The sequence below is a fragment of the Vanessa tameamea genome, chromosome 17 (assembly GCF_037043105.1).
Source record: "Vanessa tameamea isolate UH-Manoa-2023 chromosome 17, ilVanTame1 primary haplotype, whole genome shotgun sequence".
Classification (NCBI taxonomy): domain Eukaryota; kingdom Metazoa; phylum Arthropoda; class Insecta; order Lepidoptera; family Nymphalidae; genus Vanessa; species Vanessa tameamea.
In genome coordinates, this window is record NC_087325.1 from 5,006,172 (window position 1) to 5,021,808 (window position 15,637).

At 30.7% G+C, this 15,637-nt stretch overlaps 1 protein-coding gene across 1 annotated transcript in view; it reads left to right on the forward strand.

The window, feature by feature from the left end:
* The first annotated feature begins 70 nt into the window (after window positions 1-70).
* LOC113400458 (transcription factor hamlet-like) overlaps window positions 71-15,637 on the forward strand; it is an 84,121-nt gene continuing 68,554 nt past the window's right edge. The window contains exon 1 of the mRNA XM_026640013.2: window positions 71-523. The gene's annotated coding sequence lies outside the window, so the exon portion shown is untranslated. The remainder of the gene's footprint in view (window positions 524-15,637) is intronic.

The following is a 15,637-nucleotide window of genomic DNA, read 5'->3' on the forward strand; positions in this document are numbered from 1 at the left end:
CACGGGGCGGCGTCGCGCCCGCGACTGTGCTATCGTTCAAACCTCGAGTACCGTTAGAGGGAGAGGGAGTGAGATAGCGTAGGGCGTGCGAGTGAGATGCCAGCCGCGCCCCGTCCGAGCCATCCGGAAGCCTCGCTGAAACTGGACCGTTTTCTTTTCTTGTTATTATTGAGATCGGCTCTCAAGTTCTGTTGTTGTCGCGCGGCGCGCCGCTCGCGCTGATAACGCGATGCCACGCCGGCCTGCACACGCGCATGCTTAGCTTTAAGCTCGCTCGCTCTATCTCAACCCCAGTGATGGAATGGATATTCGATGTTCTGTGGTACTGACTTAACGGATATTGTGATTGAATTTTTTGAAGTTGGAACGTAGTGATAACAGTGAAAACAATTTGTGTTTTAATTAACTCTCGCATTATATTAAGGATTATCGGACTTTTTTTATTTTAATAATAATAGTGTTATTCGAATTAGAATAATAAGTACAGCTGAAGGATAATATCAAGTCATTTTCTTCTAAAAAGGTAGGTCAAATATATTTATTTGTCTTAAAATGTTACAAATGCGAAAAAAAATTACGAGATTTTTGTAAATCATAAAAATGGTATAAAATAATTAATAATAAATATTAAATTATATATAACAATAAAACATAAAGCAAATTAAATAATAAATCTTAAATTTATATATATGTTTTACAAAGTAAAACGATTTATTTAACTTATAAATAAATAGAATTCAAAGGATATTCAAATAAATATTACTAGTATATTTTGGAATATATTTTCATTGATAAATTATAAAAATATACTGCAATATAAATAATTCAAGTTATGATCTAATCTATTAAACCATTAGTCGTATAACTATCGGCAGCTAGAGTTAAATTAGTTTTGATGACACTAATGTATTAATTAACTATCATATGCTTTAAATATTCGAAATTTATAGGTTTTTAATTATAGAATACATATATTTACAAGTCGATTAATCATTTACCTATAATCAGAGCGAATTTATGAAAATATATTCGAATTATATATTATGTATTCAAATCTTTTAATAAATCACCATTAGTAGTTTTGTAGTCATAAAAATCATAAATTTTATTTTTGCATTATTAAACGGAACAGCGCTAGCAATAACCAATGGAAATTATTCCGTCAACCTTGCCCTACGGCGCACGCGCATAAAATAAAAATATAAAGCAAATAAATAAAACTCCGGAACGGTTTCACTACGATTTTCACTCCGTACTACAATAACTAAATGAAAAAAAAATGAACAAGATTATTCGACCTAGTAAACCAGAAAGTGAGTATAAAGCCGCCCGCCGCCGCCCGCCGGCCGTCGGTCAGAACATTTTTTGTTCGTATTTTGCTTATTGTATCCGCACTTGTGTTTCGGGACGTGCTTCATTGGCTTGAAGCATTTTTTCTTTATTTATATGATCATTCGCAACATCACAAATTGACTTTCTCACTATAGGAGGATAAATCTTAATTTTTCAGCTCTAGTAAGTGATAAATAAGTCGTAAAGAATTAATATTGTTATAAAATAGTTTGTTATCTGTTTTATCATTTTTCAATTCATTATATTTTTAAAATATTAAGAATAATTAGTTGTTATCGATGTGAAAGTTTTCAAGTGTGAAAATATCTGTTACGTTTTTACAACACTTACAGTAATAAAAATATCTCGTAAACATTACCTTCTACCTGAAGTTAAACACCGTTAGCAAACTAAGGATATTACTAACATATTTTTTTATTATTATTGCAATTATTTAACAATAAAAGGTAGCACAATAATTTAAAAAAATATATATATAATAAAAAAATATATGCAAAGAAAATTTCCTCGTCTAACGTCCAAATAATATCGAATACTAAGTCGGACAACAATTGAAATTTATTTTCGATTAGGAAAGAAATATGTTTTCTTATTCATTTAGATTTCTTTAACTCACGCAGATCAATTGTACACAGCAATATATATAATAAACTCTTCAAGTAGTTTTTGTTTATCAGTTTACGTCTTATGTATATTACAATAGAAAGTGAAATTCTTATCAAGTGATATAACTGCCAATATACGCCCACAATCTAAATAATTACCCACCTAATAAGAATACTGCTATCAGCCATCGCTCATTGCAAAGGCAATTTATATCCCCCAAACGTTCTTTTTTTTTACAAGACATAGACACCGATATTTTATGAATCAGTCATTGCATCGATTGCAATCGTTTTGAGACGTCAAAAGTCAATCATAATTTTTTTTTAATCATTTCTCACTGGCCACTGATCAAGATTGCAATGAAGAAAAAAAATAAAACGGCTCGACTGAGAATGCTGTGTCATCTCTGTTATTATAAAATAAAATAAAAAATAATTAGACATTTCGCTTTCACTGTTATTGCAGAATGGGTGCGTAGAGTTAGATAACTGACAGACCTGTCATTTTTAATTTCGATCAGGTGCATGGCGACAATATTCCGGTTTACTATCGATATGTACCGCGGATGGACGTTTTAAAATATAACATTAATTATTACGTAATCAACGCCTACGGGGACACTTTTATTACTTTCGAACGACTTTTTTTCTGATATTATCTGAAACTAGTGATATAAAACATATTTTCTCTGATAAGTTTATTTATCTATAATAATATTATTACGTATTTTAAAAATATTATTTTGAATATACTTATTTTATGCAACTAAATATAGGCTTGTAATAAACAACTATATATTTTTGTTGATGCTCTCAAAATATTGCGTACATCTTTAATGTAAGATCAATTAAAAACGCCGTAAAAATAAACACATAAATGATAACAAGCTTATTTTTACAGTATTCAATATTGAATTAATTTTATCATATAAATGGGAACTATAAAAAAACAATCGAATTCAAAATTTAATTATTACGAACAAATATTAAAATGTATATATATATAATGTACATAATGTCTTAATAAAAATTCTTTTTATTTTGCATCGTGCCTTAACGACCTTAAAGCCATATCATTTAAATATTAACAGCGGTTATGTCTTAGTCACAAAATTGACTCTGGTAGGTGTGACAACAGATGATTTCAAAACGACTCGATACATTTGCATATAATTGCAGTTCGCTTTTAATTATCTTTAGGTCCTGCATCATGCATGTTTATTCCTTTCCTAGTACTAGAATATGAATAACAATGTGCCTTAGACGAACATTTGCGTCGGGATGTAGTTCGGTTCTGAGAAATAAGACATCATAAATTATGTTATATAATTTAATTATTATATTCTTTATAAAGTATATTTATACCTTCACAAAACATCGCGACTGTTTCGTTGTAAGTTATCTTTTTTTATATTGATTTATTATTCTTCAGTTACATTTATATTATATATTTATTTTTACTATCTAATTACCTTTATTACATACTATTCTTTGCATATTAAATAATTATTGTAGTCAAGTTATGTTATAAAACACTGTTTCTATGTATGCACTATACATAAGTTAGATCTTCATGTAACACATTTAAAAAGTAATTGTATTTGCGTAAAATGACTCTGATTACTTAATACTAACATACCTCTAATTACTTAAATACACTAAATATTTAAATTTTAAGTAATTACAACAAAATATGAAAGCCTTTGGTGTTTTTGCTGAATATTTGAAACTCTAAGATTTGTGATTGTATATTAAGGCATTTTTACAAAAAAAAATTAAAAAATTAAAATTAAAAAAATCTACTTTTTCAAAAATATTTCTTATATAAGTAGAAAAAAATTAGAGACTGCATCTTGACGCAAAAAAATAAACACGAAATATCATCGACTAATAAAATGAATCGTAGATACGCTTAGGGCGCTTGCGATTACCCGAACCATACAAGAGAAAATAGAAGTATCATTTACAAACCATTACGATAATCAGCGATAACACGTTAACCGCTTTTAATACTACAAATTAACGGGCAAGAGATGGTAACTAGTTATTCAATAGGCACAATGCGAAGATATTATCGCTAGAGGCATTTCGATGCTAAGTACTATTCACCCATTTGCGACGATACCATCATCCCCGGTTTGTTCGGAGCTATCTCAGGTCACAATGTAGGTATAAAGTCTACCTTTATGAGTATCTTGATACGAAAAATGTAGGAGACGTTATTTAATTTACCCAAATATATAATACCTTCATAGGTGTACTTCTGAAGCGCAGATATATTTAATTATTGGAGGTAAATTATATAAAATGTTCTACAGATATATGTGTAAAGTATGTTTAAAATTCTAATATTTTTTAGGATTGCTAGTTGAATCACAATTATGCGGTGCTGTTGTATCTTATACGATGTAAAAAAATGCATTAAATCAAAAATCGATTCGCGAAACAAAATCTGTCGCTAAGACGATTGGGTAAATTTATTCGTCTGCTGCATCAGACACATGAATCACGATGCAGTAAACAAATTCGATACTCCTAGGGGTGAATTTGTGATACATTTGATAGATACCGCATACGAATTTGACTTCATAATGTTTCAACCGCAACACTGCCTTCAGCGAAAATTGTATGCGCTCATATTCCAAGTAAAAAGATTTTGAGACATAGACGGAAATATCTAATAAAAATTCAAGGAAATTCGAAATAGTCTGCACTCGAGTACATCACTCAGATTGTAAAAAAATGCACAGACGGCGATATAGACGGAGGCGTATAATTTTTAGATTCATTTTCATAATGTGCAGTCAAACGTCTGAGGTCAACACCGTACATGACAATACCTATATTAAATGCCCGATATGATGTCATCAAGTATGTACTGATTTATTTTTAAGTGCTATGAAACAGAAATAAATTGTTTGAATAAAGCACTTTATAATCCTTGAAATACGAATTTGTACGTGTACAGATCTTCATATAATTTACTTACTGCGGTCTACTTATAAAGTATAGTTTGTACAAAAAATTATTTGTGCAATTTTGTATAGGTAGGTGCCATATATTTTATTCTACCACTAATCATATCTATAGCCTATGGAAATGGTGACCACTTACCATCAGGATTCATCTTGACCGATTGCCTTTATTTATTAATTAAAATAACTGAACTTTCAGAAAATTTAATTATTAAACTAACTTGATTAAGCGTTTGCACTTTTTTAACTTTCCTATCTGAATGTACCGTTGTAAAATAGCTATATTTTTCTCCATGAGTAAAAAACAAAACATCAGTTACAGATTTCCGTAAATTAATATCCGAAACATCAATTTAATTTTAATGTTTTCTAATTTTAATATATTTCTAATTTATATCTTACCTATTCATGTTTCTATATGAAAGGTGGTCAACATTTCCTCATCGATTTGATTGAGATATCACTTTGATAGAACAATCGAAGGCCTTTCTCCGATATGAACGGACATCCGTTTTACATCTCCATGCAACAACCATCAGCTAAGGATATCATCGCTCAAACTTGATACATTAAGGCGAAGCATGTGTAACTAATTAAAATATTAGTGATTTTGTAGTCTTTTGTTTTTTTTTTATTATTGTGTAAATGCAAGTTAGAGAAAAAAAATTGGGTTCTATTAACGATTAATGTCTATTCGAGTTTACTATTGATATTTGTCACATATTAAAATAGTTTCACACAATTCGAATGGGCACTTACACACACTCAACAAAAATACATTTAAAATGTAAACGTTTCAGAAATTAACAAATTCCAAATAAAAAAATTAGCGTCATATTCAAGCAGCAATAAATAAACAGAAAAGTAGTATATAAAGACAGGCTAATATTTGACATTAACTGAGTTATCTTAACAGATATTAAAGACACAATATTTCTATTGAAATACTAAAATCAAATATTTTATAGCGACAGTCAGAGTACATACAGCTTAGAGTTCTCTGTGTTTTTTTAATCTGTGGAATGTTTTCTATGTGTTACTCTTACAACGTATTTGCTTGGCCTTAAATGATCTATAAGATGTTTAAAATAGATAGTAATATAGAGAAACGGTCACGTCCGCTCCGAGCGAAGTAGATCCGATGATAACAAACGGTACCATACGTAATATTTATTGCAAAAATATTTAAAACCCTGTGATATATTAAACATCTCAATCAAACTTTCCTATAATGTTTCTGTTTAGATATAAAAACCCTAAAGTTATAATAATAAATAACATGGTTAAAAAATGATATTATGTTTTTTTTAAAAGAACGCAGTAAATAATTTACATAATAAATTATTTATAACAAGGACTTAACTAAATACTAATATACATACAAAACACATACTAAAAGTTTTGTATATTATTAAAGTCCAAATTTGGAAACGAAGTATTGTATATTAATATTAATATTTCGTGTTAAATATAATATTATATTCAGCTAAAAATCAATTGATGGCTGTACATCTTACAAGCTAGTTAGAAATAAATCGATCAAAAACATTAATTCTATTGAATGTACTTAAATAAATCTAACCGTAATATGTACGAGCTACGTGAGTCAAGACCGCCAGCACCCAGCTCCACGTCTACCTATAAACCTAGTTATCTGGGACCATAGTGTTCACACGTGTTTTAAGTCCACAAAAACATCACTTTCATTATCTTTGCGTATATACGTCTTCTGATATTGCGTAACGTACCCAAGTTAACCACATAGATGGCAATCGGTCTATGGGAATCCGATTGTTTAACACAAACGTGTTCACACACATGAATACTGACATTAGGGACTATATTGCATACCTTGTTATGATCAGCTAATTCAACACGCAGAAAAACTAATTAGGTTTGACTTGCAACTTTGATACTAGCGATTTACCTATGTGATTGCGATTTGTTATTGTTTACCAATACTTTTGATCAATAAAAACAAGACTTGCTTAAACTATGAAGATATATATATATATATATAACTAGAAGATAAAATTATTTCAATTGTAGGTACATAATATAAATCAGAACATTATTTTTACGTCAAATATGCCCTAATTTCTTTTTATAGCTCTTAGATTTTACGTTTCTATTATATTAGTAATATAATATAGTTCATCTACGTAACATATATAAGTAATACATATTGCAAGTCAATTACATTATTTAATTTACACAGAATATCTTTTCCGTAAGGAGATCACTCCTTAATTTACCATACATAGCTAATGTCACCATAGTGAATAGGAATATCACGCTACATATATTATCCGGTACCCATATGGTTTATCTTTATATATATATAAATACTCTGTACGTGTGTATGTATCACAGAATTCCTCCTAAACGAATGAAACGATTTCGATAATTTTTTGTAACTATTTTATATTAGGAGTGTCTCTGGCCGTTCTGTATTGGAACAGTAGGTGGCGCTGCGATCTGGAAATAAATAAAATTCTTATTTCACAGTGACGAAGTCGAAACGGACAGCTAGTATATATAGATATGTAAATTGTAACCTATATTTTTGTTATTTTCATACCTGTGTTTTTTGTCACCAATCACCAAGGGCTTGAAGGCAAAATGCTCGACCAACTACGAAATAAACATACAATAAAAAATAAAAAATAGTTTTAATTAATTAAGCGTCACTCTCGATTTCATTTGAGTGGAATCGTTTCGCTATAGGCATTATCGTGATTTTTAACAATAAACCAGAAATCTCCCATTGGCGTGCGAAATCGAAAAAAATTAGTGTTACGTAACCAACGGCCGTCTAATTGTCGTTACAGATGTTATAAAATCGATCAATTGTTACATTTAGTTAGGTGATTCGAAACTAGGGCAGTCAGCATCTCTCGATAGATCTACGCTTAACGCACGTAGTGGGTTTTATGCCATTTTATTGCCATTGAACGAGAAACTCTTCAAAAGATAAACCCACTAATAAGAGAAAGGGCGAAACGGTAATTTTGAACAAAAGTAAATCTTCTTCTTCTTTCTTTTTTTTTCTTTCTTCTAAAGTTTTCCTTTCTGATTTTCAAACACCAACCTAATTATAATGTTGATCTCCAGTTTCAGAGGTGAACTTATTAAACGTGTTTAAATAATCTTTAAAATATGTAATAAGGATTTATCCAGATGAGCGAAAAGATGTGACGGAAAATTGATTGAATAAAAAGATAAAAAAAAAAAAAAAGTAAATTTCAAAGAAATACAAATTTAGTCATCTCGAGCAACGTATTCGAATCCCTAGTTCAACATTAAACACTTTTCTTCGTTATTGCCTTTCGCCTGTTCTGTATCTGTACTAAAATCTACAAGCAACAAATTAACCACAACATATGAGCATATATAAATATCTATAAGGGATTTTAATTTACTTTTAAGAGAATTATCGCAGATAAAATTAATGAAATCGTGTGAAATATAAATCAGTTACGATTAATGGTGCAAGGTTTTAATTGGTCGGAATGCCTTCGCATATTTTAATATTCAGTTTAAACCGTTTTCAATGAATTTCGGTCACGAAGATAACGAAATTAACCAATTATCTTGAGGGTTGACTACTGTAATGTTCAAGTGGGTGCAAAATTAAAGTTTGTTTTCATTTTTAACCATATAGGGCAAACACGTATTAAATTATACAATAACAGAATAAACATCATACAGTCTATAAAATAAAGTTGATTAACTGATCAAAATTTGGAAAGAATCAAACATACTCTGAAGTAAGGTAACAGTCTGTAACTGTGCCTGTGCAGGGCTAAAACATATTCACCTTTTGCGAAAAAGGTTTCAAACGTATTTCACCACGCTATTCCAATACGGATTGTTCGATACGTGCATTGTTCCGTTTTCTCACGAGAATTCAGAACTTGCCCGGATTTGAGCCCGCAATCTTCAGTTAAGGTTCTCGTCACCACTGAGCCAACTTGGCTCTAACTAAAAGTAACTCATATAAAATTATACATAACGCATAAAAGACATAAAACCAACATCGACTATTAGAATATTTACTAACTTCAATTTAAATGTTTAACTTCAATTAATCTTCGTTTAGAATATCAGTGCGTTAAACTAAATGGTATTTAAAATAATTATTGACAAAATCGATATCATATTTATGAAACAGAAAACGTTTTCCCGATAAAATATAATCATACGTTTGTAACTAAGATCGATACCGTTTAAATATTCAACGCGCCCTCCTATAATTCATTGAGGCTTTAAATTCATTTATGCGTAGTGGCCATGATTATATGGAGCTTAATAAGAACGTCCAGTTTGCACGTGGAAAATACTAAGAGACTAAATATATGAGCAATTTAAACAAGACAGTATAAAAAATAAGGTAAAATTTATAATGTTACGACTTAAAATTCTATTGGCGTTTTCATAAAACAAGGCCAGGGGTGATTATATCAAACTAAATCATCGTTCGGATTAATGAGAATACTTTGAATATTAAACAGAAAAGTAAAAGAGTACAGATATATTTTTTTTTTAATTTCTACTACGAGACGAAAATTGTTAACAAATAAACGTACGTATCAACAACTAACACATATAAAGATTTATAAACATATGTACAAACATTCAAATGTCGAGCTAAAATTTAATTTACAAATAATAATCATTGACTTAGGACAACTTAGGACTTATATCCGAATTTTAAATTAAAAAAGTATTTTGTATATACAGACTTATGGATCAAATCTATCTAAAATTGGAGCGATTACTCACATGTCCGCCAAAATTTGAGACCTTCAACACAACTAGGCCAAGAAAAATGGTAATCAATGTATATTTGTTTATCAAAACGATGACAGCTCTATGTTTTACTAATGACATTAGACAAGATACGAGTACAGTCATAAAATCCTTGAATAATCCCGTATACGAGGTGATAAACATGAATTTATAGAATAATGGAAAGTTTATTTAATATTTATCTATTTAAACCTTCATGATGATTATGTCCTAATGCAATCATACATACAAACTGCAGCAACTGTAGTGAAAGTAAGTAAAACTAAATATAGAATAGTTTTAATCCTTACAACATCCCAAATAATAATGAAATTACATTGAGAGTCACAGGCACAGCTCGTTAATATAATAATAAAAATCACAGCTCGTACTACGAATATCGTAATCAACCACGACCAGTCCAATTCAGGAATGCGTCTATCAAATACATAACAATCGCTGTACAAAAAAGCTCCCACGGCATATAATAATGAATAGCTAACGACGAAAACTAGGTGGATCTTTGTGCAATAGCCTAGTGTCTTTTAAAAGAAATATGATCATTTTCAATTTCACAACATTTCCCACAGATGCTATGAATGGAATGGTACTTATCACTGACAAATAAGCCTAATCTATAATGTATCGTATCATTAAATTGTAAACACGCGCCATTTGCGTGACCACTTATACGAAATAACACGGTGTTATTACAATATCAATAAAAAGACACATATTAAATTGTCGTTAGTGTAACAGATTAAAAAAAGTTATAATGTGAAGGAAGTAATTGACGAAACTTGCCCTATAAACAGAGGCTTCTAATAAACCCTTACACAATGATGATTACGATTTAAAATTTATTAAGTAATTAAATATAAGTTAACAAGCTCTTGTATTTTTTTAATAAGACTACAAACACATGTTTCCTGATATAATATGTTTATCAAAATATTGAAGTATTTAAGAGACACGTTAAGGTAAAATTAGTATCAAAGCCAAGAGCCAAAACGTCTCAGTTGATCGAACAAGTGGATTTTTAACAAATTATATTTTAATTTAGTTTCAAATCTGGACAAACTAAAGTGTGTTAAAGTAATTTTACGCGCGGTGGTTAAGGAAAATATTGTACGGAAACCTGCGTATATCAGATGGAATTCAGCCACATGTGAGCCCACCAAACCACATTAGAACAGCGTGAAATGAGTTGTACAACGCTTACCTAAATACAAGAGACATCTGCTTAGCAGTAAGAGATTTATTAATTATAACTTTTCTACTGTTCACTGGGTCTGACTCTGAGTAATGTTTTAAGATTTAACCTCGAGATATATTCTTTTATAAAGATGTAAAACATAACCAATATCGCCTCATCTGATTGCTTAAATCGTACTCGGTGCTACGTCGTCGTCGTAAAACTTGTTAAGGCACGTTATAGTTTTTATCTCTTATACCTCCTTTCAAACATCATGCTGTTTATTCGAAAATATTGCTCTAAATTTCCAAAAACTTAAAAGCAAAAATGAAATGAATATTTTAAAAATTATATTGTCATTTATTGTGATAAGGCTTTATACTGAATAACAAATAAATCGAAGCAAAATTACCTTTCTGTTTTCTTTTTAAATAAGATAGTGGTTATACAGCGATAAGAGATATGTACATACATATAAACTCGTAAGCAGGCTTCTCTGTAAACATTTTTGAGATCAACAAATCTTCCATGTAATGTTGTTTTTTGCTAAATTTTTTCAGATTTTTAAACAAAAAACGTAATATATAACGATTACTTTATATATTAGATTTCAATCTATGAAATGATAACTGTGATGTTAAATGGAATCAGTAAAAATAAATAAAATACAAGTCTTTACAATACTAGTAAGATGATGTCACAATACAACACAAGCGAAAAACTTTATATAAATTAAATATATGTATATTTTTACACAATAACAGAACCTATTTTTAATTCAAAAAGGACTTAAACATAAAATGTCATATCCGTTATCTTTATGAGTTATTAAAATAAAAGACACTCGAACAATATATCAAAAATAATTATGTTAAGCCGAAAATAAGATAAAATGTTATATGACATGACGTTCCCGTTTGGCAAGTCGTTTATTTCACGTGTTAACACATTATGACTAATTTGTAATTTGTTAAATTTCTTATAATATATTCTGTGAGCACGAAGACACTTTATGCTGTGATAAGATCTGATAGTGGCACACTTCTCACGCTCTAACTCAAATTCTTCAGTACTCTAGTCACAACCGCGCCTCAGTGTGAAATGACTTAATTTCGTATTTGCGAAATTAAACTCATGCTTGTACAGACGACATGACTTTGACGAATCCGTTGATACAGAAATGCGTATTATGCAACGATGCTGAGCAGCGCTTGCAAAAAGTATTTTCCACTACATTTGAATCTGTTTACTTAAGTACTCTAAAATAAAATTAGCCCAGTAGCTAGTACAAGTGAATCTTAATCCTAGATTGTGAGAAAAAGTAAAGCATTCATGTAGTTAATTTTTACTTTTAAATTCATCTTGTGTTCGGCGGTTAAGGAAAATATCGTGAAGAAACCTGCATATATGCCACTCGTAATACAGCAACTAGTAATGGAGCAGCATGGTGGAATAAACTCTAAGAATATTAACTGTCTGCTACTTAACTGTTACTAAAATGAAAATATCATTTTCATAGACCACAAGGGCCATTTCTAAAAGGTTTACAAAACCTGTCCAACTTATAGCAATTTGACGTCAATGGTGTCAGAGCTAAGCCCAATTCATTTCAATAAATGGTTGAAAGTATGATTAATGTTATTTTAGCTAGATAAATTGACTAATTTTGATAAGCAATATCACTAAAAGTCTTTATAACAAAACACTACGCATAATCAGACATCGCAATGCAATGGTGGTCGCAAATGTCAAAACTGAGTGACACAAATTTTGGCATTGACTTTTGTAAGAAGCAAATGCGTTTAAAAAACGAGATATTTGACATTTAAATTCAGGCCTAATGCTTAATTGCGATTAAAGCGAAGTGATAACTCTCGCCATTCTCTCGTGGTGACTATTACAAAAATTGAAAACCGTTTCGTTTCACCCATACTTCCAAATATGATAAATACAAAGTAAAATATTACCCTAAAAAGGTTATAAAGTCGAATACGAAAGAAATCATATGTGTTTCTCTTCATTGTTATGATATCATCCCACAAAACAATGAGGAGACCTTAGAATACACACGAAAACGTCTCAAGAACACACGTTCAATGCAAATTGGCCGAATGTCAAACTAAAGCAGTATACCAGTATAATAACCTTACACAACATGTATCTTGACATTCCTTTTTGTTCGTCAAACATTCTCAGTGTCCGTGCGAACTGTTCCCACGTATGTGATGCTATTGTAGATAGCGTGCCCACCGAGCCGACTAACCACTTCTTTAAGATAACAAACGATTAGCGCATCCGATAATATTCAGGTTTATTATTTCACTGTTTCTTTATAAATCTTTATGTTTTGTTGCTATTAATTTTTAATCATTATTTATTAAAAAAAAATTTATGAGTTATAAGCCAAATGGCTCAGAATATAGAATACTTTAATCATAACCGAAGGTCGTGAATTCGAATATTTCTTGTTTGGTTTGTGCCTATTAACTCATTTTATTAAAAATAAAAAAATATATAAAAAATGTTACAAATTTCATGCTAATTCCCAATTAAATAGACTTTAACTGACGTTACTTTATCCGAATTTTAATTCTCCGTTAAAATTGGTCAATAATATGTGTAATAAAAAAAAGTTATACCATGCTTATGGATATCCGTTTAGCCTGCAACAATTTAACACACATCCGTTGAACAAACCGGAATATCCATTTCCTATAGTAGATAGTATTGCAAAATCCGCTCAGTCTTTATAACGCGCTAACTCACATACAGATTAACGAATATAAACACTTTTGACATTTCTTATTACAAAATAAAAAAACACTAAGCTAGAAAATAAAAACTAACAAATATAAAATTTAAAACATACACGCCGTCGTATAAGAAATTGTCAAGACGATTTTGCTTGACGTTCTTAAGGCTATCATAAAATATTTTTAAGCTTATAATCTAAGGTGTGGTAACAAGTTCTAATATATGCATTAGTTATATATTTAATAACATATTTTCATAATTACAAAATATTAAAATTTACGCGTCACATTGAGGCGTACTCGTATGTGTAATAAGTGCGTTAAATACGTAACACTGCTTCTTAAGTAACGAGGTCAACATATCTCTATCCGACGTTTGCTATCTCGCCCGTGATCCAGATATTTCCTGCTGTCAGCCAAACGTCATTAATTTCCTTAACAAGTCATCGGACGCGTTTAGGTTTATTTCACACGATAATTTATCGCAAAACCTCGCATCCGTTGAACGCTGATTTGTAACATCCACACAAATATAACGAGATATTCTATCCTCTGTTCCTGTCGAAGAGTGATTAACTAATGAAGGATGTAAATTACAACGCATCCACCGTAATCGAGGATGAAGCCAAGTGGCATTTAAGATACTTATCGTGTACCGCTATTTTTATTGCTCCGCTAGTGCGTCCAATTCTCAATATTACAAAATAAAGTATAAAACTTCGTATTACGGTGTCATTAATTAAGCCCACCTATTAATTATAATGAACAAAAATGATTATTTCAATTGTAAAATGTATTGAGCAACGCTAGGCTTATTATTTCAAGTTCCACATGCTCGGGATGGAATCGAAGTAGATTTACGGCCGCTTACGAAAACCAATCAGGAGAGGCGTGACCAGTAGTAATTATTTCTTAACACCATCCTCAGAATGCGGCTACCGAACGCTCTCCATTAGACTTCCTCTCGTCTAATGGCTTTGATTGAGATGCGGCCCTCTGCTAAAGAGTTAATTAGATCGGCTTAATTGAACTCGATTCGGGGCTATCACGAATGCGCTTCCAGACAAATATTTATTATTTTACTGCGTTATATTTTTACGACAGCAGCATCATCAAAATAAAAATCAAACAAGTCATTAATGATATGTTTTTACGTCTATTCTATAAAATACTTATTGAGACATTATGTATCTCGGTCTATGTTCACGCATTTTATTTTACCATTTTTTGTTTAAGCAACTATATTTATTATTTTTTTGTTTACGATGGCATCAGTAACAAATAAAGCGTTGTCATTGTCACGTCGCCGAAAGAACGAAGTCGCCTCGTTTGACAGCCGGTTTGACAGTTTGTAGCCTACGCGATGACGAGATAAAAGTATTAGAGGCAGCTAATGTTTGTACACCGTTACCCTCCTTTGCGGTTGGACCAAAGAGAAACTTTATCAAGGTGAATAAAAATATCAAGACACAACAATTAATATTAAATAAATAACACAAACCTTTTTAGTAACGATCAAAATATTATAATACAATTGTATTATTTAGTAATTCAAGCAGGATTACTCAGTATTGTTGTGTTTCGGTTTGAAGGGTTGAATGAACCAGTGTAACTATATGCACAAGGGACATATCACCTTAGCTACCAAGGTTGATGACGCATTGGTTAATATTTCTTACAGCACTAATGTATATGGGTAGTGGTGGTCGCTTACCATCCGGTGAACTATTTTTAAAAATAATAATATTAATAATAATAAATTATATTATATTGCACCTTTATGTATATGGCAATTGCGCCTTCAATTGGAATTCAAAATATTGAAATAATTCGAATCAAATTAAGAGACTAAATTCGTCTAATGTGTGTTTCAAAACCAAAATTGCTTGTCATTAGCAAGGCTAAAATGTCACAGAACAATGCAAGTCGAACGCTTGTCGCCGGTCGAAGGCCGCACGTGAGCGC